At 41.4% G+C, this 25810-nt stretch overlaps 1 protein-coding gene across 5 annotated transcripts in view; it reads left to right on the top strand.

Annotated features, from left to right (window-relative positions):
- The first annotated feature begins 9183 nt into the window (after positions 1-9183).
- Positions 9184-25810, top strand: part of MTUS2 (microtubule associated scaffold protein 2) — a 489522-nt gene continuing 472895 nt past the window's right edge. For 4 of the 5 annotated variants that reach the window (XM_036831699.1, XM_036831696.1, XM_036831703.1 and 1 more), the window contains exons 1-4: positions 9184-9448; positions 9593-9702; positions 24528-24615; positions 25449-25521. The gene's annotated coding sequence lies outside the window, so the exon portion shown is untranslated. The remainder of the gene's footprint in view (positions 9449-9592; positions 9703-24527; positions 24616-25448; positions 25522-25810) is intronic. The other variant, XM_036831697.1, reaches the window with a different exon arrangement.

The following is a 25810-nucleotide window of genomic DNA, read 5'->3' on the forward strand; positions in this document are numbered from 1 at the left end:
AAAGAATGGAAATATTCTTAATGCACTTTAGGGCATCAAAACAAGGAAAGAACACAAGAATAAAGGAAAACTGCAGTTCAATCTCACTCTTAAGCGTAGATATAAAAATTCCAGATAAAACATTACTAAACAGAATCTAACAGTGTGTAAAAAAGATAGCACAACCTAACGAATACCCCTGAATAGCACGGCTTAAATAAAAGAGAAGTTTCTAGTGTGGTTGGTCTAGGCTGGCAGACAGCTGTGCTTCAACAGGTCATCCAGAGACCTAGGTTCCTTTCACTTTGTTGCTAGGTCATTCCCGAGAGTACTGTACTCATCTGAATCATCAGAACTGGGCCACTTGCACATCAGTGTTGTGGTCAGCACAAGGTGAGGAAAAGCTGAGTCCAGGGAAAGCAGTGATTCTGTCAGTAGGCGCTACCTGGAGGCTGTACCATCACTCCTGGGGTGAGCAGAATCTCTTTGGGTGGCTGTGTGCCCAGGAAGAGAGGGATGGAGTTTTGGAGACGATTGGCAACCTGCTACACTAGGAATACTTTTAACAAAAGATGTGCAAGATCTATATGCAGAATATCATAAGGTCTTATTGGAGGACATTAAAGAACACCCAAGCAAATGGAATAATATTCATGTTGTTGGAAAGGAATACTCAGCATCATGAAGTTGTTTATTCTCTCCAAATTCCAAAGAAAATCTGAATGGAACCTTCATTAAAATTGACAGGTTCATTCTAAAGAGTCAAGAAGGATAAGGTAGATGAACTTGCTCTAGCTGATATAAAGACTTATAACTTTGTAGCCCTGTGCCACCAGGGAAGTCCCTTGACTATTTTAAAATTAAGACTTCTTCAAAAAATACCGTAATGTAAATGTAAATTAAGTCATTCACTGGGAGAACATATTTGTAATATATACAATCAACAAAGAATTAGAATCCAGAATATGCTATGAACTTCTATAAATCTATAAGATAAATCACTAAATAGAAATGAAAAAATGTGCAGAAGAGGTGGACTGGTGTTTCACAGAAGAGGAGATACGTATGGCACATGACCGTGAGAAGACATGTTCTATTTCATTAGTAATCAGGGCAATATCAAGTCAGGCCACAGTATGATGTTAATTTATACCCACAACAATTGCTTGCCACCAGCGAAGAAGTCTGACCATGTCAAGTGTTGGAGAGAATGAGGATAAATGGTATATATTGCTGGTGGAAATGTACATTGGTACAGCTGATGTTTCCGTGGGCACACTGCAAAAATATTTAGCATTATCTTGAATGCTTTTTGATACACAAGATGATTTTTATGAGATGTTCATATGGATTTATAATTTTAAAAAAAACTGAAAACAACCCAACAGGAAAATGATGGATATTATATAGCAGTGAAAAACAAATGAACTTAAATTATGTGCCATGACATAGATGAATCTTAGAAACATAATGTTGAGTGAACTAGCAAGTTGCAGAACCCCATTAGGTATGATATCAGTTTTATAAGGCTAAAAAACCAAATTCACTAAACATTATTCAGTTATAATATACATATATGATAAAATTATTTTAAAAGAAAGATAAGAGAATAATGGGCATAAAATACAGGATACACGTTCTCCTGGGGATGGAGTGAGGAAGAGGCAAGAGGATAGAGGAGTTCTTCAGGATGGATGCAAGTTATTGGCTGAGTTATGGGCTCACCTGTGTTATTTTGTTCTGTAACATATGCACATGTCACATATATTCTTCTGTATTTTCCAATATTATATTTAAAAATATAATAAAGAAAAAGGAAAGAACTTGGATACTATTTATATTTATCAAATTTGCAAGCATTTTAAAGGAGATTAAAAGAAATGTGAAATAGCTTTTCTTGTACATTCATGATAGGAGTATAAATTGGTGCAGCCTTTTTATTTGGATCTCTCTGTTTATTTATGTGTATATATATATATGTTGTGTGGCATATATGATATATATATGCCACACAAATATTTGATATAAGTATATACAAACACCTGTATACAATATATACACATACACACATATATAATTTGTTATATATATATGTAGTCATTAGCTAATATTCTCTAACCCAATAATTCAATTTTGGGAAAATAAAAGCTAAAAAACCCCCTGAAATAAAAAAAAAAAAACACCTCAAAATTAGTTGTTAAAATTAGAAAAAAGGTCATGAATACAAAGATGTAGTTAGAAGTTCTTTCCTACCTGGGCACTTTGTCACTTTCCTTCCCTCTGAGCCCTGCAACCAGAGGCACAGCCAGGCGTACACAGTACCAGTGGAGGACACTCTCATGTCCAAAGTGGAGACCCACCCCCTCCAAGTTTCCATCACGTCATCCCATTTACTTCTTCCGCAGTCCTCGCTCCAGCTGTCATTATGCAGAAGGTAAATTCCCTGAGAGGAGGGACCGGGTCAGCCGGGTCCTCACATTGCACTGGGGTGAAGCAGGTGCCCAGTAAGCGCCTGTGGAGGAATGAACACCTGGTGAAAGAGGAAAAGACCTTTCTTGGAGCAAACTGGTCAAGATATGGGCGGCCTGGAGGAATATAAGTACTTTGTGTACCAGTATTGTGCAAATTTTGTAACCATGTCTGATTTTTTGGGTCAGTATTCACTGCTCTCCAGAGAAATGACTTTCTGAGATCCTAGGTAAAATGCTAGGCGATTTCCATTCTCCTAGAAAAAGCCTCTTGCAACGTCTTCTGTGATTTGGTTTTTAGACACTATAGCATAAAATAACAATTAGGGAACAATTAGGGAATCTGGGAAAACTGGTTTGACTGCATCAGATTTCCTGAAAAAGATTCTTTGTAGGCTATAGTGTTAAAATCTATGTATACATTTTTCAATAGGCTTTGCCATAATAACTGAAGCTTATTTCACTGTAAGTACACAAAATAAGCAAAGGGAAGCAAAGAACATGTCTTTCAATATGCAGTATTTTAGTTATAGCCCTAAACTAACGTCACATTGTCAAGAGAGTCATAATGCATTAAAATTCAAGTAGCATCAAGAGGATTGCAGCCATTCTTATTCTACCGATGTTTCAGCCATGTCAAATATAATTGCCTGGGGGAATTTATCTTAGGTCTAGGGACAGAAATTATGATTTTTGTACCACTTGTATCATTTGAGCAGCCTCAAATTGGAGGAAAGACTGGCCTTCAGGGCAAACAGGGAAAGACAGTGTGCATATTTTAGGCAAAACCCAGTCAACCCAGTTTGTGCCAGGGTCTTTTAGGCTATTAACTACAGTACTCTAAACCATAATCAAACTTCAGGAGAAAAAAAGATCTTTAAACTCTTGGACATTAGAGCCAGGTTTCAAGAACAGGAACCAACCATGTAATCTACATTGGAGGTGGTGCTGACAGTATTTAATAGCTGAAACCGGTGTTCAATGAACATGTTGAGGAAGGAAAGACGGACAGTTAAGTCCAGCTCCCAGCGACACCGTCAGAAGCCTGAGAAGTCTGCCTTTGGTCCTCTCGTCTTCCAGCTCTGCTTTCCCTGCTCTGGGTGAAAGGCTTTCCGCTCTCCCCGAAGCCAGGTTGGTGGGCCCAGAGCCGCAGTAGAGGCATGAGGAGTAGCTGGGATTCCAGAGTCTCCTGTGCGGGGCCCAGGGCTTAGGAGAAACATGCTTTCGGGCTTCGTGTGGTCCGCTCGCCTGGAAGCCGGGCAGTGTTCAGACTGGGGAGGTGTGGCTCCCTGTCACTGGATGGGGAACGTCCACACGCGCCACCCGAGCCTTACACAGGACAGGCCCCAGAGCCTGGCAGTCTTGGGTCACCTGGCCCGGGAAGGAGGCAGGGAGGATCCCACTGATCCTTGAGGCAGAGGCTGTAGTTGTTATGAAAACCATCCTTTGCTTCCTATATTATTTTGATTGTTGGTTACATGTGCTAAAAATTGTGGTAAAATATACATAACATAAAATGTGCCATCTTAACCATTTTAAGTGTACAGTTCCGAGGCATATATTCCCACCATTGTGCAGCCGTCACCACCATCCGTCTCCAGAGCTCTTTCCATCTTGCAAAACTGAAACTCTGTCCCCGTTAAACAATAACTTCTCACCCCCTCTCCTCCAGCCCCTGGCAACCACCATTCTACTTCCTTTTTTTTTTTTTAAATTAATTTATTTTGGCTGCATTGGGTCTTTGTTGCTGCGCGCGGGCTTTCTCTAGTTGCGGCGAGCGGGGGCTACTTTTCGTTGCTGTGTGCTGGCTTCTCACTGCGGTGGCTTCTCTTGTTGTGGGGCATGGGCTCTAGGCGCGTGGGCTTCAGTAGTTGTGGCACGTGGGCTCAGTAGTTGTGGCTTGCGGGCTCTAGAGTGCAGGCTCAGTAGTTGTGGCGCACGGGCTTAGTTGCTCCGCGGCATGTGGGATCTTCCCGGACCAGGGCTCAAACCCGTGTCCCCTGCCCTGGCAGGCAGATTCTTAACCACTGCGCCACCAGGGAAATCCCAACCACCACTCTACTTTCTGTCTTGATGAATTTGACTGCTCTAGGTACCTCATGTAAGTGGACTCTTATAATATTTGTCCTTTTGTGTCTGGCTTATTTCACTTAGCATATTGTCCTCAGGGTTCATCCATGTTGTTGCATTTTTTTAAATTTAATTTTTATTTTACTTTGGAGTATAGTTGATTAACAATGTTGTGTTAGTCTCAGGTGTTCAGCAAAGTGATTCAGTTATATATATATATTCTTTTTCAGATTCTTTTCACATCTAGGTTATTACAGAATATTGGGTAGAGTTCCCTGTGCTATACAGTAGGTCCTTGTTGATCATCTATTTTACATATAGTAGTGTGTATCCATGTTGTTACATATATCAGAATTTCCTTTCTTTTTAAAGCTGAATAACATACCATTATGTGTACATACCACACTTTGTTTATCCATTTATCTGTCAGTGGATACTTGGGTTGTTGCCACCTTTTTGCTATTGTGAATACTGTTCCTATGAACAGGGGTGTACAGATATCTCTTTGAGTCTCTGTTTTCAATTCTTTGGGTATATATCTAGAAGTACAGTTGCTAAATCATATTGTAATTCTATTGTTTTTTTGAGGAACTGCCATATGTTTTCTATAGCAGCTGCCCCATTTTACATCCCCACCAATAGTGCACAAGGGTCCAGTTTTTCCACATCCCTGCCCCTAGTTACATTTTAGGTGACAAAGCATACCACTGCAACATATCTGCTTCATTTTAAAAACTGCCATCATAGCTGCTTTATTGTTTTCTTTCCTTCTCTCAAGCATTTATCTCACATCAATTTTTTTCTTACCAAAAGCCCAGAACTTGGTATAGTTTTGGCTTGGGGCCTGGGGTGCAGAGAGTAGCCAGGACACCAAAATAAGCCTTAATGTTTACAATTATCATAAATTATATTGTTAGGGCATTTTGCAGCTTATAAAATGCTTTTATATTTGTTACCACTTTGATTCCTGTCCTATAAGGTAAGTAATGCATTTGTTATTATCCCCCCTTATAGATGGAGAAACCAGGGCTCACAGAAGCTCAGTGAGCTGCTTAGATTACACGGCCAACGTCATACCTTCTGATTTCTGACACACTCGGTGCTTTTCTCTTCATATCGTGAGATTTCTCCAGGCCACTCCACAGGCACGTGCACAGAGACCAGTGTGATTGTTCTCTTTCCAGATACATGGGAGGACTGGTCGTTCTAAGAAAACAGTAACTTCTGACTCAGACACTTAAACCTGCAGTAAAGCACGCAGTCAGTATCTGTGCTGGCCACTGCTTGTGGACCTCTGTAAATCCCCCTGGTCCCACCATTTGCTCCAGCCGCTGCTGCAGCAACCAATTTCAAGAGGCTTAGACCAGCTTCTCTTCAGTAGAACCAGGCAGAACCTCACTTTGAGTCTGTCCTGGGGATCTCTTGTTCTCTTCCCTGAAGAAACATCTGATGTCACAGCATGGAGTACCTGTGGGAACTCCTCATCGCTCACACCTGCATGCTCTGGAAGGGTGGGTGAGTTACGACTTATGGCACCACCGTTGACCAATAGGAAATGGAAGTTAGTGGATAAAGAGATTCTCCCTTTCATCTCCGAAGGACATTTCTGAGATGCATTCCATAAAAGGTCCTTCAAAAAGACCTGGCAGGAGAGCGAGAGACAGAGAGAGAGAGAGAGAGAGAGAGACAGAGAGAGAGAGAGAGAACCAAAGAGAATAAGAAATGGAAAATAAGCAAAACACACTGAGACACATAGGATAGAATAAGAAAGTATAATATGCATTTGATTGGAATTCAGAAGGATAGAATGGGGGAAATCAATATTAGAAGATAGTGCTGGAGAATTTTCTAAAACTGGTAAAAGACAAGCATTCTTAGATGCAGGAAGCACAATAAACCACAAAAAAGAGAAGTAAAATGAAATCCACACCTAGACATAGAGAAGCAAACTGCAAAACAACAGAGACGGTGAGAAGATGGTAAAAGCAGACAGAGGAGATGGGTCGCCCCTGAAGGGGTAACAACTAAAACTGGCAGCTGACGTCACAGCAGCAGCGACAGAAGCCCAAAGAGAACGTAATTGTTAACCTAGAACTGTAGACCTGGGTAATTATCGTGCAAAGATGGAAATGAAATCAGGACATCTTTAGGAAACCAAACTGGAGAGTGTTTATCACCAAAAAGCATTCACAAAGGAATTTTTGATGATGTATTGCAGAAAGAAGGATATTGATTCCAGAAGGAAGATCTGAGATGCAAGAAGGAATGGTAAGCAAACATTGACTATAGAATAATAATAACACTGTCTAATTTGCAGAGGAAAAAAATCAAATAAAATTTTGCATGATGTCATGTAAGATGGGCAGGGGACAATTGAAGTTTAAGTGCTCAAAAGTCCTTTATTGTTCAGGAGAAGCACAGAGATATAAAAAATTAGACTTTCCAGTTACCTATACATGTTAGAAGTTTAAGAATAATTACTGGAAGAAAATACAGAATGTATAATTTCTGTAACAGGAAATATAAAACAATGGAAATTTTCCCTCAGTCATCTAAGGGAGGCAGAAAAGATCCAAAAAAAAGCAGGACCAGTAGAAAGCTCACAATTATATGGCAGAAGTAGGTTCAATTATACAAATAATGGCTATAATTACATAATAATTATTAAGTAATTAAATGAGGTATATTTACAGATGAAAAGATGGATGTTGTCAGATTGAATAAAAATGACCAGATATTGCACATTTATAGAGTGGGGCCAGTTCTGAGAAGGTCTTGTCAGGACAATGGGAATTTTCAGAACAAAGGCTGCCCAGTAAATGGGTCCTGCGAAATGGCCCAGCCCCAGTGCTGCCACCGTGCTCAGCCATGGGCAGGGAACAGCTGGGGGGGATGTGTGACCTGGGTGTGAGCACCGCGGTGGATCCAAAGATGTGATGGCTGGAGGCCATCAGTTAGCTATCCTCTCGAGATTTGAGAAGAACACGCCATGGTCACCACAGAGAGAGGTGTCTTCACATTTTAAATAGAGGCATTGGGCCATCTTTGTAGGATTTGATGAGTAAGGGTTTAGGCAGAGGAGAGAGTGATCAGGGAGGAGGCAGGTAGCAAGAATTACAGGGTGCTGTGAGGGAGAGGGGGCAGGACCAGCCCCTTCATCCAAAGAAAGGCTTCTGGAGAACTACTTGGAGAGCTTGGCATGGATCACCCGGAGTTTGGGGACATACATGCACCCAGAGACTCCTAACTCCTACGAGACAAGCTTTGAAGAGCGAGGCTGGTCAGAGCTAGCTACCTGTGACTGGGGAATGAGGAGGGCCTGCTGCTGTGGCCATGACCTGGATGGACAGGGCGGAAGGCACCTGGGTCTGCCTGCCTGGGCACGTGACCCCTGCAGAGATGCACCACCAGTGGAGAAGCTGACTCGGAAGCCAGGACCAGGTGGGCAGGCTCCCCAGTGTGCCATTCTGGATGAGCCAGTCTGCACAGAGCTAGCCCGGGATGTAGAACAAGGCAGGAAAAGGCCTCTCCCTTCCCCATGCAGGCCTCTGAGCTTGGGTCCTGCTGGGAGCTGCTGGGTGGCGAGAGGGGAGTGGGGTAGGCTTAGGTGGAATGAGGCGGAAGTTTTGACTTGGATTGGACTGGACTTTTTAATACCAGAGGATCAGACTGTTTATTAACAGCTGAAAGTGACAGGAAAAGCTTGAAATCTGCCCTAGATTCTTCCAGAGGAGAAGGGAGAGCTGTTAGAATATTTTTAAAAGACAGTGGTGTGATTTCCCTTCACTAAGTAGTCCAGCAATGTTTCAAAAATTAACTGCTGTAAAATATTGCTTAACATGGTACTTTGGAAAAAGACCTCCCCACCGCCCTTAAAAAAAACCCACCTAAATAGTGCGAGGACCAGCACCCACATTTCATTTTTATAACGGCAAAAGCTTATTCCATTGACATTTGAATCGGAGGCAGCGGAACTTTTCTGATCTCGCTTACCTTCCACGTGCACTGCTTAAGGAAGCCGGGAGCACTTCTTTGAGACATAAATTAATATACTTATTCCTAAGAGGTCCTCTAGAACCCCTCGACCGGTGTTAGGCACATTTGGTGCTTATTAAACACAGAAATAAACCTGGTTCTAGAAAGAAACGTCTGCCTTTTCCGCAAACCTTTCCACAGGTCATCTTTGGGCTCCTCGTGCACCAGGAATCCCACCGCCGGAGCCGGAGCGGGACGGCGCGCGCACGGCGGCCCCGCGGCCGGCAGAGGGCGCTGCGGCTCCCCGGCACGGCTGCGGGGCGCGGGGCTCGGGTCCCGGCGTGTGCGTCTCGGGGAGGCCGGGAGAGGGTGCGCGCCTCTCCGCCCCGCGCCGCCCTCCCGCGCGGGCCCGCTCGCCGCCCGGCCGCTGTCAGCGCCGCCCGCACCTCGCCGGCGAGGCGCGCGGGCTGCGCGGCGCTCTCGGAGGCCCGGGCTTCGCCGCCGCCCGCGCCGCCGCCGCTTCTCTTTGTCCGGGCGAGGCGGCCGGAGGAGCGGCCGCTGCGGCCGGGGGGCGCCTCGGCGTCCGGTCGGCGGGTTCCCGGCCGTCGGCACCGCGGCCGCCGCGCGCTCGGAGCGGGGGCGGCGGCCTGGGCGGTGCCGGCGCGAGGTGAGCGCGGGGCGTGGGCGGGCGGCGGGGACCCGGCTGGGGAGCCGGCTCCGCGCGCGGGGGCGTCCCTGCCCCCTCCGCCTGCGCCACCTCTGCCGGCTTCTCCCGGCAAGTTTGTCGCCCCCGCTTTGCGGACCTCCTCGGAGGAGCCAGACCTGTGGCCAAATAGAAAACTCGAGCTGGAGGCGGAGGAGGCGGAGGAGGCGTGTGGGAAGCCGGTCCGGGATGAGAGTCTGTTGAAGGGCAGTGCTGGCTTCTTGGACATCTTCCTTGGCTCTTTCCCACCCAGGTGAGCGAATCCTCTTCTCAGTTGTGCACAGGGGCGGGCTGGGCTCCGCTGCCGGCGTTCTGGGAACCCGCGCGGAGTCGGGGAGTGATTGCCGCGGGGGCTCCGGGCAGCGCAGTGTTTATTTTGGCTTCTCGGTCTTCACAGCCCTCGTTCTCTCCTGCCTGCATCACCTGCTCGCGCTGAGGTATTGCAGCTCATCCGGCACCTTCGCGTGCTGCCAGGTTAAACATTCTCTGTTTTAGAAGGGCTGGTAGGTGAGTTCAACCGAATCCCTCCCCGCCCCACACCCCCGGCTTTGGATAATTTGTTCTGTGTCTTCCTCTTAATTTAGTACGAATGTGTTATTTCCTTTGAGCTTTATAATGGTAAAGCAGTGAAGCGGTTTGCTACATCCATTTTTTCATTCTGAGCCTGTGCACAGAAGGAATTTAAGGCACATAAGTGATGTTACTACCATTCTATTTTAAATACAAACACGGAAAGAAGTACTCTTGGCAGGATACCAAAGGCGCCTGTACTCTGTGTTATATAAGTGCTTTTAAAAAATATTTGCTCATTGTTAAAGTTATAAAAGGGATTACCAGAGCACCTAAGAAGAGAGGGTGAAGATAAGTCAGAGCCATAATTTCTGCTTTAAACCAAAACTTTACTGGAAGATAAGCACGGTCTTAGCTGGAGACACCCTTTAAGATGATATAGGGCCGTTTCTTTGACCTCATTAGGTACAATTGTAAAACATTAAAAAAACAGAGTAAGTTTTGTAAGGGCTGTTAAGAAACTTGGTGAAAATTCTTTGACTACTTATTGATAGTAATAAAAAAGATCCCACAGATATCCTTTATGGGTTTTAAACTAGTGAATGATTTTATTTCTTATAGCTGATGGAAACTTTGTAATTATGAACTGCCAGTTATTAAAGATTTAAATAACCTTTAATATCTCTACTTGTATTTATGGGTTTTTTTTCAGAGAAGAACAAGACAGAAGTAGAAATATCAGATATACTGAGGTCTGGGCACCTCCTCTTGTGTCCCACATCTCAGGAATCTGTTCCAATTGGTTTTTGGTGATGCTGTGACATTTGTAATGTTAAAAAACTCCCTTGTGATTCTAATGTGTAGCCAGGGGTGAGACCCATAGGATAGCATTGTTTTTTTCAATTTGTCACTTTGTAGCCTAAGGTGTGGCTCCAGTGGTTTAAGGAAAGTAAAAAATAAGTGGTTAGAAATATGGAGAGAGAATGGTATTGAAAAGAAGATGTGTTGAAGAATTATAGCATGTACACTTTTGTATTTTGTATATCTTTCTCAATTTTTTTTAAACCTGCAGGGAATAGTTGATGTTTATTGGGGACCCATGATTCCATATAGACTATGTCACAGAGTCCTGAGTGGGACATTTCTTTGTGCACAGGTAACAGTGAAGTTGAGTAGCGGTGTCAGGATATTCCTTTTTGTTTACGTGAAAAGACAATCATGTCTTATTAAAGATTGTTTGTTCCATCAAATTCAAAACTCATTATGTTAATATAGACTAGCAAATTAAGTGCAAAACAGCTTTTATTGTCTTTAAGGTCGGAAATAGACGTGGCTGCTGAATCAGTGTTTTCTGTCTACTTCATGTAATTCCAAATACCCAAATCTGGGGGCAGATCTTAGGGATGGTTTGTGAAGGCTTACGTAAGTGCTACGACTATTGCGTTAAACTCTCTGTTTTGGCTATTACATAATTGACACAGTACTGGATTGTTAAAGCCAAAACAGGGGAAGGATGCACAGCCCCAGCCCAGCCCATGCGCTTTTATAATGAATTGCTGTGGCCAAATTAGAGGGAACAGCAGGGACGGAGGTTTGTGAAAGAGAGATAAGAATAGCGTCTAGAGGATTGATGTAAGAGAAGACTGTTATGCTTAGCGGGTTTCTAGAGATTTTAATGCTGCGGTATAAACCTCTCTAGTCTTTTGTATCTCCCAGCAGAGGCGCGTTGACTGGGAAGCTAATGAATCTTAAGCTTCAGGGCCCCTCACTCCGGCTTCGTCCAAGCCCCTGGGAGGGCCACTAGCAATGTGCTCACATGGTCACAGAAGTTTGTATTTGTAATTTTGGATTTTTTTAAAATAAGGAGGACACTCTCTGCCCCCTCCCGCGTCCCGTCATAAAAATGTAAGGCTCCATAAACCCTGAATCTGCTGTCTCCTGATTATGTTCAAATGTTAACTTTGAAAAATGCTTTTTCTTATTTTAACGTCTGTAGTCTCATGAAAAGACAAAAAAAGAAATCTGGCCAATACTGTAGTTGAGCTGCTGAGAAAATGCAAACTGCTATTACCCAGGGCTCAGGTGGTTACCTGGTGAATCAGCTGTGCCTTGTGATCTCACACAAACTGGGACTTTTTTGCATCCGAGCCGAGCCAGAGGCAGAGAGAAGCTGAGACGGGGGCGGGGAAGGGAGGAAAGTGGGTTAAAGCCCTTCCACATCTCAGAGACCGCTGCCGAGGGGAAAGGGAGAAAGAAATGAACTACCAAAAGATGCTTCATTAATAAAAAGTTAATAGGAACAGATAGCATCAGCTCCATAGGAGACCTTCCTGTAAACTCCTTAGGATCTGTCTTCAATATGAATTCTAAACAGGGAGCAAACTCAGGCCTGGAAAATATCTTGCAGGAAACAAGTGCAGGCTGGGAAGGGCTAGGATAAACTATTGACTTGTTCCCGTTAGCAGTTTTATGGGTAAATGGGAGTCGTATTATGTCTGCCGCAGGAATGTTGGAGAGGGGGTTATTGAAAAGAGTGGAGGATTTTCCCTTTTTCTCTGAAGCAATTTCTACTTCATATCTGAATTTGGATGCTTCAGATCTTACCATCTTGACCCCTTTCCCACCGGTCCTTATACCCCCTCCACCCACCCACCTATCCATCTATCCACCCACCTACCCACCCACCCACCCATCCACCCACTCATCCACCCACCCACCCACCCATTTACAAAGTCACTCCCCTTGACCAAACTTTAGTCAGACTCCTCTGAGCCCTCCTCTTGACTAGGCCTCAACCTTGGCCTACAGGAACTGCAGCTTTTAACACAATCCTGTCCGTGTAGTGTTGTCCCCCGGCCCCCCAGGAGACTTGAGAAAACTCTAACTTGGCTTCCAGCCCCCTGAGGTCACGCCCCTGGGATGACCCATCCCCGCCTTGAGTTTCTGTTTGGAAAAGCTCAAGTCAGCCAAAAGGATTTACCCTTTGTTCCAGCCAACACCTGAGGAGGGGCCCGATTTCCCTTTTATTCAGCATTTAGTAGAAAAACAGTACAATTACGATGCATTCTCTGTTCCTTTGAGATGTATACGTATCTCCTACCACCCAGGAGTATCCTTCTCAAGGACCTGAAAGCCGTTCCTTTGACATGTAATCAGGAAGGATAGGGCCTGTGTCTCCCGTCTCTAGGAGACTAGGACAAACTGACGCACAACATCGTTGAGGATGACCAATCACTACCTGCTTTTGGTAATTGCCCACTTCTGTGACTCTGCCTTAGCCCTGTCTGTGCTCTTTTGTTCTTCCTTTAAAACACCTGGCTGCCTCCTCGTGGATTGAAGTTGAGCCGAGTTTTATACTGAAGTCTCTTTTCCCTCTTGCAGTATATACTGAATAAATTCTGTCTTTACTGCCTTTAACTAGCATCTAGCTTTGTTTTTCTTTAATAACATCCAGCGGATACTTTTCAGTGTCTGTTTGTGCCAAGCGCTGTTCTAGACATTAGGTATTTTAGAGCAGTGAACACAACAGACAAAAACTGTGCCCCAGAGGAGCTTACAGTGTCATGGACAAACTTATGTAAAATGTGTACCGTATCAGGTCGGGAGAGCGCTATGGAGAACAGGAAATCAGAGAAGGAGGAGAAGGAGCGTAGGGTGGGGAGTGAGTGTTGCTGGGACACGTAGGTCAGCGAAGGCCTCCCCGAGAGTGGATGCTGAGTAGAGCCCCGAAGGAGAGGAGGAGGGAGCCGTGTGGATGTCCGGGCAGAGTGTTGCCCTCGCTGGGGCACGGCCGGTGCAGAGGGGGCCGGTGCAGCCCACCCCTCCCAATTCTCCTGCGGTGGCTTCTTGGACCTGCCCTGGGACCCTCCTCTCCAGCGACGTGAGGCTGTGTCAGCGAGCGATGGTGTTACTCTTGGGCTTTAGGTGGTGTGTTGGTTTGGGATCAGGTACAGCTGAGGGCCTCTCAGGGCAACTGGAATCCAGTCCAGACCATTACATAAACCAGGAGTAGGGGGGAAGGTTGGGTGTCTCCGTGGGTGGTTCCCACTGGCTTGCTGTAGGAAAGGGGCCAACAGGAAAGCCTTATTTCAGCCCGGATTCCCTGTCGTCCCCTAGGAACAGATAGAACTGTGGTGAATAAAGGATGCCAGCAGTGGGAACCACACTACTCTTTCTTGGGGAATATCAAGATGTCAGGAACCTAGAGCAACTCCTGGCGTGAGACTGAGCCGGCGAGAACCCCGTGGCCTGAAGGTGTTCGGGTTGGTTGGGGTTTGGGGAGGGGAGTTTGCTCATTGGTTGACGAGGCTCCTCTGTGCCTGGATGGCTGCCCTGCGTGTGCTAACCAGAAAGCACATGTGCGGGCCTGGTAGCAGGTGGTCACGGATCCCTCAGTGGAAAAGGTGAGAGGCCAGCGGGGAGCAGCAGCCAGGAGCTGTCTGCTGGAGAAAGGCATAGCCTTCCGGGGTGCATGGGGGACGGGCTGGGGGCAGGACACATGGCTGTTTACCTTGTCAAGCTATTGGCCTATAACCATTTCTATCCCTGACACAGACAAAGAAATCTTTCTTACAGATTACGATTCTCTGGGTTGTTTGCTAGCAGGTTGGCGCATAACAGCAGCCTGAATGAGCACAAAAGCAGGTGGCATTAGGAGGGTGGCGTGTATAGGAGATTGCAGGTGGCATTAGGAATGTGGCATGTGTAGGAGATTGGCAGGTGGCATTAGGAAGGTGGCATACTTAGGAGATTGGCAGGTGGCATAGGAAGGTGGCATACGTAGGAGATTGGCAGGTGGCATTAGGAAGGTGGCATACATAGGAGATTGGTGTCCTTGCCTCTTCTCTGTGCCTGTCGTTGCTTTGTGTGGTTTCTCTCTTTGCAGGCTTCTTTCACATGCCCTACCATGTTTGGAAAATGGGGGATTTAAGGTTATTCCTGGGTATGTTATACTCTTCTTTAACTTTTGTGAATGAGCCCTCTTCTCGTTGGCTATTGTTATATAATCAGTCGGTTATATATATTATGCATAGCGGTCATATTACATTGTCTTAGCGCTTTTGGGCTGCTATAACAATATACATCAAAAACAAAACAAAACAAAAAACAAAACAAAACAAAAAAACAATATACATCAGACTGGTGGCTTATAAACAACAGATATTTATTCTCACTGTTCTGGAGGCTGGGAAGTCCAGGATCATGTTGCCAGCAGATTTGGTAAGGGCCTGCTTTTTGGTTCACAGATGGCACCTTTTTGCTCTGTCCTCACTTGGTGGAAGGGGCAAGCAAGAAGCTCTCTGGGGCTCCGTTTATTAAGGTACTAATCTCATTCATGAGGGTTCTGCCCTCATGACCCAGTCACCTCCCAAAGGCCCCACATCCTAATACCATCACCTTGGGCATTAGGTTTTCAACATACGAATTTTGGGGGGACTCAAACATTCAGATTGTAGCATATATATAACCAGTAATTTATATTTAGAAAGCTGTTGATTTTAAGATATAATCGTGTAACTGGGCACTTTTCAAGCTCTTATCAATTCTAACCTCTTTTTGGTTATTTTTCTTGAATTTTCTAGGTAGACAGTCATATCATCTGTAGGTGATGATTATTTTTGTTTCTTTTCTTATTTCTATTTCTATTTCATGTTTTATTACCAGAGTTTAGACTAGATAGAAGGAGAAGAGATTGTTAACTCAATCTGTTGAGTGATTTTTTTTTAACATAAGATTGAGTATTGTCCTTCAGGTAGATGTACTTTCCCTGTCCTGTAGGGCAGGGGTCCCCAGCAGTCCGAGGCCTGTTAGGAACCAGCTGCACGGCAGGAGGTGAGTGGCGGGCGAGCGAGTGAAGCTTCATCTCCCGCTCCCCATCGCTCGCATTACCGCCTGAACCACCCCCTACCTGCCCCTCCCCATCCGTGGAAAAACTGTCCTCCACAAAACTGGTCCCTGGTGCCAAAAAGGCTGGGGACAGCTGCTGTAGGGGGTAGGTTGTATGACCCTTCAAGACTTCTCCTTATTAGTCTTGCCACTCTGTGTGCACCTACAGACCCATTGCACCAGTAGGTTCAGTTCCCTTAGAAAAACAAAGCAGTGTGTATGCATAGTCCTTAAAGGTGAGCCAGCAGTGTATGTGATGGGGGCTAAGCCAGTATTAATGACAGGTTGATGCTGACTTTGGGAACTTTGACTCACCCGCAGAAATGGAAAGCCAACATAGTGTATTAGCTTCTATAAAGACTGTAATCAGACAAATAAATTTGTCCAGACACAGGCTAATATTGATATAGTGATTTTAAACGCTTTTCAAAAGTATTGTGGAATATAGAGCCGTGTATTACAAGAAATGGCAATAAAACAGCAGAAGAAAATAATGAACACTTAATAGGGAAGTTAAATTTTCACACTTGACTAGACTTACTGCAAAGGACTAACCTAAAAACTTAATATGAGCACTATCTCTGTTAAATGACAGTATAAGAGGAGTAATCTCAAATCATCCAGAATTAATTATCTTTGTACTAGGCTGTTTGAAATTACTCAAAATAGCTTCTGAAGACAGGCAGTCTTTCTTTACACACAAATAATTGTCTTCTCAGGTTGGAAATGTTGCCACATATTAAGCCAAACATATTTTTGTACCTAATTCTTATATTTCTATCAGTTTATTTTCAGGGGAAGCCAATTTGAGAACTGAAATCATGCAAGAGAATAATTTTGATTGAAGTGAATATTTCTAAGCTTGATGCATTTTGTATTAGTGTTGCATAATATTTTAGGAAGTATGTATGGCAGACATGCCAAAAATTACATTTAATTTCCTAAAGACTCTAGCAAGTAATAAAAAAATTTATATTAGTTTAACTGGTAGCTAGTAATGAGTTTAATACCGAGAGAGCTAATTTGCTTCTACTAGCAGTTTTAAGAGGTTAGTCTAATATAAGTAACTGCTTTGTGCTCTACCCCCAAACTTCATACTGAATTTTTTCTGCTAGATTTTAGAATTATCATTTTGATGACAACCCAAGATATGGTAATGGAATATAAATGTGAGGTAGAACTAATATCTCAGTTTGGAGCATGAAAAAAAGAAAGGAGATATATGATCTGAAAATCACCCATCTCCAAGGTTGGGACTAGAAGGATACTTGTCAGGCAGTTGCCTCAAGCACAAAATTTAAGGGGGTACTAAAAATCTACGCAATAAAATAAATAATATTTTAATATGGTTAAAAAATTAAAATTAGTGCAAAAATTTGTAAACAAAATATCAAAAATTTAAGAAAGACAAGATCAGTATCTGATTTTTCCTTTTGGGTAAGGCTCCAGTGTGTCATAGCATGACTGATCATGTTACTGGTTGTGTTTTAATTTAAAATTTTGATATTTTGTTCACCATGGATTTTTTTTTTGCATTAATTTTTATGTTTTAAAAATATCATTTATCTTGGAACCACCTCTGGAATGTTGGAGTAAGGACATTGTGTAAATTCTCTTTTCCAAAACAGCAGTGAGAAGAAAATTTCACTGAGTGAGGCAAAAATTGTCAAAATAAACTATTATAGAACTCTGGAAATTGATCAAAGACTTGCAACAATCCAGGGGGTGTTTATTCAAGAAAAAAGACTGAATTGTGGTAAGAATAGTGACCTTTGTGGCATTTAAATTTATTCCCATTACCTCTTCCCAGCACCATGGTAGTTTTGAAAGGTAAAAGCTACTGGAGGGGACAGAGTAGGTTCAGAGCTCTTCAAATGCCCCATTCTTAGAAAACTGTCACTGTATGACCTGTCTGGCAGCTCCCTGAAAAGCTCAGAACTTGTTTTTATTTCTCCTGACTCAGAACTCATTCTTTGTAAACACCCTTAGGGGATTTGTTAGAAACGATCAGTGGCAGTTGTTTAACAGCACAGCTTCCTAAGGCGGCTACACCGGTTGGGGTTAACAAGAGGTTGACCAAAAAGCTGAAAAGGAATAATTGGGAAAAGAGATATCTGTAGAGGGCTGTGAAAAACTTTGACATATTCCTTAGAATCTAGAAGGCCCATATGCATATTCAAGTCTGTACATATGCCTAAGTAAGACTTGAGAAGGCCTTAATCTATCACCTCTGGCTGACATTGAGGCTGTACACAAGCAGGAAGAATAGACAGAGTTGTAAACTGTCATCAGGGCATAGAAAGCCCATGTCAGCATACACACGGAGCCCACAGCAAAGGCTGTGAGACATACTGGTTCAAAGCATTTAAGGAAATCTCTGTCCCATCATTAGCTGACTAATGAAGGCAGAGACTTAAGTGGCTGCACATGGTAAAGAAAATAGACTTTATAGAATTAGTCCAGGAAATGGACAGATAGCATTAGGAATAACAAAAGCAAACAGCAACAACAATAAACCTTTGGTTGGAGTGGCGGAATCTGATTTCTGGAGTTGCCATATTATATTATTTTAAATCGAATTTCAACACACAATCGCAATACACAAAGAAACAGGAATGTATGACCAAGTCACAGGGAGAAAACAATTAAAAATGTCCCTGAAAAAGTTCAGATGTTGGACTTATTAGACAAATGTTTTAAGTCAGCAATCATAAATGTGTTCAAAGAATGAAAGGAAGTCATGTCTAAAGAATTAAAGGATGAGAACGATGTCTCACCAAATAGAGAATATAAATAAAGGGATAGAAGTAATTTTAAAAGAACCAAATAGAAATTCTGGAGTTGAAAAGTACAATAATGGGGGCTGAAAAATGGTTTTGAATTGGCAGAAGAAAGAATCAGTGAACTTGAAAGTAGGTCAATTGAAATTATACAATTTGAGGAACAGAAAGCCAAATGAATGAAGAAAAATGAACAGGACTTCAGATTATTCATTGTGAGTACCAACATAGGCATAATGGAAGTCCCAGAAGGAGAAAAGAGAGAGAAAGAATACTTGAAGAGACAATGGCCCAAAACTTGCCAAATTTAATTTAAAAGATTAATCTGCACATCCAAGAAGGTCAGTACATTTCAGGATAAATGCAGAGCTCTACAGCCAGACACACAACAGTCAAGCTGTTAAAAGCCAAAACAAAGAAAGCAGCAAGAGAGAATGAATTACTATGTATGAGGAGCCCTCAATAAGATTAACACCTGACTTCTCATCAGGAATCATGGAAGCCTGAAGCTAGTTCTTTCAAAGTGCTGAAAGAACCACCATCCATATAGTTTTGCTATATCCAGCAAAACTATCCTTCAACAAAGGAGAAAAAAATAAGACATCTCAGGAAAACAAAAACAGAGAATTTGTCACTACCAGACTTGCCCTATAAGAAATATTAAAGGGGAACTTTCAGGTTGTAATAAAAGAACACTAGACAGTAACTCAAATCCATGGAAGAAATAAAGAGTATCAGTAAAAGTAACTGATTATGTAAATATCAAGGCAGTATAGACTACTAAGAAAATAACTAAGACATATAAAGGAAACAACAAGGGAATTAAAATGCTATAGAAAAATATCTATTTAACACAAAAGAAGGCAGTAATGGAGGAATAGAGGGACAAAAAGACATAAGACATTCAGAAAACAGAGTAAAATGGCAAATGTAAATACTATCAGTAATTACATTAAATGTAAATGAACTAAACATGCCAGTAAAAAGTCAGAGATGGGCAGAATGAATTAAATAAACATGATCTGACTATATTCTCACTACAGCAGACCCATTTTATATTCAAACACAAATAGTTTGAAAGTAAAAGAATAGAATAAGGTATACCATGCAAATAGTAACCAAAAGAGTGCTGGGAGTGGCTATACTAATATTAGACAAAATAGATTTTGAGTAAAAAATTATCACAAGAGACAAAGAAGGTCATTATATATTGATAAAAGGGTCAGTCCGTCAGGAAGACATAACAATTACAAACATATGTGCATCTAACAACAGTTTCCCAAAATACATGAAGCAAAAACTGACAGAATTGATGGGAGAAATAGAAAATACAACAATAATAGTTGGAGATTTCAATATCCTGCTTTCAATAACAAGTCAAAACTAGGCAGAAGTTTAGCTAGGCAACTAGGCAGAAGATCAACAAGGAAATAAAAGACCTGAACAACATTATAAACCAGCTAGAACTAAGAGACATCCAAAGAACAGCCCACCCAACCATAGTAGAATACACATTGTTTTCAGGTGCACATAGAAAATTCTTCAGAATAGAATATATTAGGCCATAGAACATATATTAGGCCATAGATCATGTTTCAATAACTTTAAAAGCATTGAAATCACACAAGGATTTTTTTTTTATCATACTGGAGTGATATTAGAAATCAGTAGCAGAAGGAAATTTCAGAAATTCATAAAATGTGGAAATTAAATAATATTCTCTTTAATAACCAGTGGGTCAAAGAAGAGATCACAAGGGAAATTAGAAAATGCTTTGAGGTGAATGAAAACAAAACATACTAAAACTTACGGGATGCCGGTAAATCAGTGCTTAGAGGGATATTTATCGTTAAGAATGCCTATATTAACACAAAAAGAAGGATCACAAATCAGTAACCTAATCTTTCACCTTATGAAAGTAGAAAAAGAAGAGCAAACTGAACCCTAAGCAAGCAGAAGGAAGGAAATAATAAAGACCAGAGTAGAAGTAAGTGAACTAGAGAATAGAAAAACAACAGAGAAAATCGATAAAACCTAAAATTAATCCTTTTAAAAGATCAACAAAATTGACAAACCCTTACCTGACTAACCAATAGAAAAAGAAGGAAGGCTCAATTACCAAAACCAGGAATGAAAGAGGGAGTTTTATATACTACCCACGGCAGAGAAATAAAAATGACCATAAGGGAATATTATGAATAACTTTATGTCAACAGATTAGATAACCTAGATGAAATGGATAAACTCCTAGGAAGACACAGACTACCCAACTGACCCAAGAAGAAATAGAAAATCTGAAGTGACCTGTTACACGTAAAGAAATTGAATTAGTAAAAGTTTCCTGCAAAGAAAATCCCAGACTAAGATGACTTCACTGGTAAATTATATCAGTGAAGAATTAATAACAATTTAGCACAATCTCTTCCAGAAAATGGAAAAGGAGGGAACATTTCCCAACTCGTTTTTTGAGGCCATTAATATTTTGATACTAAAACCAGAAGAAAAAAACATAAGAAAGCACAGGCCAGTATTCCTTATGAATCTAGATACAAAAATTTGCAACAAAATACTAGCAAACCAAACCCAGCAACATATAGAAAGGTTTATACATCATGACCAAGTGGGATTTCTCTAAGGAATGCAAGGGTGGCTTAATATATGAAAATCAGTGTAATACACCATATTAATAGAATAAAGTACATGCAAGACTTCTACACTGAAAACTACAAAACATCATTGAAAGAAAGTAAAGATAAGCTAAATAAATGGAAAGACATCCCCTATTCATGGACTGAAAGACAATACTGTTAAGATGGCAATGCTTCCCAAATTGACCTACAGACTCAATGTAATCCCAGCTGCTCTTTTAGCAGACTGATCCTAAAACTCATATGGAAATGCAAGGGACACAGAATAGCCAAAGCAATCCTGAAAAAGGAGAACAAGGTTGAAGGACTCACACTTCCTGATTTTAAAACTTATTACAAAACTACAGTGATTAGATGGTGTGGTACTGGCATAAGTATAGCCTTTTATAGATCAGTGGTATAAAATTGAGAGTCCAGAAATAAACGCTTAGATTTATGATTTTTCAACAAGGGTGATAAGACAATTCAAAGAGAAAGAATAGTCTTTTTAACAAATGGTGCTGGAGTAACTACGTCCACATGCAGAAGAATGAAGTTGCACCTTCGCACTATATACAAAAATTAACTCAAAATGGATCACTGATTTGAATGTCGAAGCTAAAATAAAAAGACCTTTAGAAGAAAACATAGAAGTAAATTTTCATGCTCTTGGAGTAGGCAGTGGTTTCTTAAATATGATACCAAAAGCATAAGTAACAAAAGAAAGCATATATAAGTTGGGCTTCATAAAAATTAAAAACTTTTGTGTTTTAGAGAGTATCATCAAGAACAAGATAGTCCATAGAAGGGGAGCAAATTTTTACAAATTATGTATCTAATAAGAACTTGTATCCAAAATGTATTAAGAATGGTTGCAACTCAATAATATAAATAACCCAATTAAAAATTGAAGGCTTCAAGTTGATATTTCTCCAAAGAAGATATACTAATGACAAATAAACCTATTAAAAGATGGTCAGCATTAGTTATTAGGGAGATACAAATCAAAAGTACAATGAGAAATCACTACACACCGACTAAGATGGCTAACATAAAAAATAAAATACCAAGTGTTGGTGAAGATTGGAACCCTGATACATTGCTGGTGGGACTGTGAAATGTTACACTTCGGAAAATCGTTGCTAGTTACTCAAATTATAAACATAGGGTTATAATATAACCCAGCAATTCCATTCCTAAGCATATACCTAAGAGAGTTGAAAATATATCCATATAAAAACTGTACACCAATTTGTACATAATAGCCAAAAACTGGAAACAATTCAGCCATCTATCAACTGATGAATGGATAAAACGTGGCATATTCGTACAGTAGAATATTATTCATTCAGAAAAAGGAATGAAGTACTGACATGTGTGAACTTTGGAAACATTTTAAGTGGAAGAAGCCAGACATAAAAGGCCACACATTGTGTGGTTACATTTACATCAAATATCCGGAATAGGCAGATTTATAGAGACAAAATAGATTAGTGGTTGTCAGAGGCTGGGCGTTGGGAGAATGGGGGGGGGGTATCTGCTAATTGGGATGGAGTTTCTTTGTGGGGTAATGAAAATGTTTTCAAATTTGATAGTGACAATGGTTGTACAATTTTGTGAGTATATTAAAACCACTGAATTGCACCCTGTAAAATGGTGCATTTTATGGTATGTGAGTTACATATCAGTAAAGCTGTTATTTAAAAATTTATTCATCTTGATTACGGAGTGTTTTGGTTCCTCTTAAATTTCGTGCCTGAGGCACATGCTTTGTCTCATCCTAGTCCTGACCCTGTCTTAGCCCACAGGGCTGCTGCCTCAGAATTCAGTAAAATATCTAGACTGGAAGATCAGAAACCTCAGAAAGGTTGGTGGTTACATGTGAAGCAACAACTGATATTAGAGGAGGAAACTCTAGTGGATTGGTCGAACTTTGAAAGCAACATTCTGTGAGCTTTTAACGTGTGAGCAAAGTGTGTACGTCCAGCAGGCCCATGCTGTATGTCACCGCAGTGCAGGCTTTGGTGTCCACGGCTCTCTTAACATTGGGAAACATTAAGCGCATCTTCACAGATTTCTTAGTAAGGAAGAGACAGGCTGTACTTTATAGAGTAGTGCTGTCTAATAGAAATACACTGTGAGCCACGATGTAATTTTAACTTTTCTAGTAACCACATTAACAAGGAAAAAAGAAACAGATGGAATTAATTTTAATATATTTTATTTAACCTAATATATTCAAAATATTATCTTCAGATAATTAATTTTAAAAATGGGGAATGAGAAATAGATGAATGGTATAAAAAGAGATCAAAAAGTTTATTTTGCAACTGGCTGCATGTTCATACAAAAAAAGCAGAACAATTTAGGGTAGGCGGCTCATTTAACTGGTCTCCTGGCAGGAGGGACAATTATTCAAGCCCTTCCTGTTCCATCTCAGAAGAAAACGCATTTTGTGGACATGTAGACTTTTGTATCCAGGGCACGCACATGGCCTCTGCGCTGTTGGTGTTAGTCCCAGTAGCGTTGGGCGCGCCCCATGTTGCATCGGTAGCAGGGGATCTGGTTGTGGTGGTGTTTGCTGTGCTGCTGGTGGTGCTTGTAACGGTGGGGGGATGGGTGGGAGTGGTGGTTAGGGAAGGTCCTCAGATAGATGGGTTCCTAAGTACGTTAGACAGAAGTAAACCTCTCCTTCATCCCATCTGGACTTGGAGCTGTTTGATTTTCTCGGTGTGGTGTAATCTCTGCCCCCAACCCCCCCCCCCCCCGCCCACCATATAAGGACTGGCAGCCCTTCCGCTTTCTTCCCCTGCATCTGACTCCTTCATCCATCTGCCCCCTGCACCTTGCTCCTCACTCACTTTGTTGTTGTTGTTGTTGTTTTTGCATTGTTTACAACATTTTATTAAAGTACAAAATTGTTGGAATTAAGCTAAATAGAAAAACATAGTGAATATTTACAAAAACCTTGATAACACCACTCACCTCACACACATGTAACGAATGTAGGAAGGGCTTAAAAAGCTTACAAGTTGAAAAGTATGGCGATTTCCTCAAATTGGGTGTAACAGCTCGCTGCTGAGTATGGCATCAATATAATATATAAGATCTTTGAGAGAATGCTGTCCCCGACTCTTCTGCAATCGAGTGCCTCCTAGAAATTTGTTCCTTGGGAGATTCAGACTCGCAGGCAGCCAGAGGGGACAAGCCAAGTGTTGAGATAATCACAACTTAGGGTCTAATTTTCTTCATCCGATTGACTGTGTTGAGGTTATAGAGACACAGCCACGGTCCTCACTCTTGCTCCTGCCCTTCTTAGAGATCTGCGTTCTTCCTCTCACCTCTTTGCCTTCTAGCCCTCAGCTTTTCTCTCTGCCACATTTATGCTCTTGGAAAAGACTCTTTATTGTTTCAAGGAGGAAGCCTAGAGGGAGTTGGCAGTAAATAGGGACCTGGCGGGAAGAAAGAGTGGAAAAGGTATTCTCAAGCCCTTCCAAATGCTGGAGGCAATTCATTCATTGTCTTTCAGGTGCCCTGAAGATGTGTTGGGTTGGAATGGAAACATTAATACCCAAACCCCTGCTGCTGCTCAGAAAATGACGTGCGCACAGCGATAGGTAGTTTTGGAGATTTAATTGTTTCATAATCTCTGGGTTTTCCAATTCTGTCTATTTCCTCGCTTGGAAAAATGATAAAATTGTTATTTTTGCAGGTAAAAAATGGTTGGCTATAGTAATTTTATATGACTCAACCTAATACTAGCAGGCCTTCTGTGGTATCTATTGCAGTAGCATTTGGGAGGAAAATTTGTCCCTTTTCTACCACTGAGCAACTAATCTCCTTGCTGGACAATTTAGAGGAGAAAGTAATTTTTGCTGATTTATTTTGAAATACAGTTTTATTAAGGATTTAATTAATATTAATATTGTTAATGTAGGATTTACAGTTGCTCTGGCTTTTTATTTCTTCTGAATTATAGGAAAGTAAGAAGCATAACAAGTATAAATTTGGTGCAATTTAAGAAAATTAAGATCTACAAAATGGACATGATTATTCATGTATCAGCCGTATTCTTCCCCTGATAAAAGCCAAGTCTTAAGTTCCTAAGATACTTCATTTATATGGTGTATTTAAGAATCAGTTTTCAGATCATTAACTACTTGAGGGATTAAAATAGAAAATTGAAGTCATGTAATCCATTGAGGATTAATCTGAATATAAGATTAAGTATCTCTAAAATCCTAGACACAGCCAATGGAAAAATAGTGAGTTTATTGAAACAACTCCCATTATGAAGAACTTATTTGTGGCACAATTACTGCCTAGATTCAAGAACTCCTGTGCTAACTTTATTTTTCATTGAGAAGTAGTAGTGTAATGAAGTACCTGTTTATGTTTCCCTGAATCTTGCTCCTTTCTTCTGAATTTTCCTGTGCCTTCTCTTTTTAAGGTTTCTACACCTGGATTGTCAACTAGGGCAAATTGTCACCAATGGCAGTAAAACTTGTTTTCTGGGGGTCAAGGTGAGTCTATGTGGATTTCTGTTCAATTTATGATTCCATTTGACTGGGGCTCATAGTTGCCTCTTAAATGTTGTATGATACTTCTTGGTAGTCAAAGTAAATAGCTAGTGGTAATTTTGGGTACATATTATTAATGATGCAAGCAAATAAAAATGAATTCTCATACGAAAGCTTAATTCAATTTTGCTTTTTTTAAGATGTGAGGATTATATTCAGACGTTGACTGCAACTCAAGTTCAAGCAATGTGTTTTGTTAATGATTTTAAATTTGAGAAGTGTGTATATAAAG

The sequence above is a fragment of the Balaenoptera musculus genome, chromosome 18 (genome assembly GCF_009873245.2).
Source record: "Balaenoptera musculus isolate JJ_BM4_2016_0621 chromosome 18, mBalMus1.pri.v3, whole genome shotgun sequence".
NCBI lineage: Eukaryota > Metazoa > Chordata > Mammalia > Artiodactyla > Balaenopteridae > Balaenoptera > Balaenoptera musculus.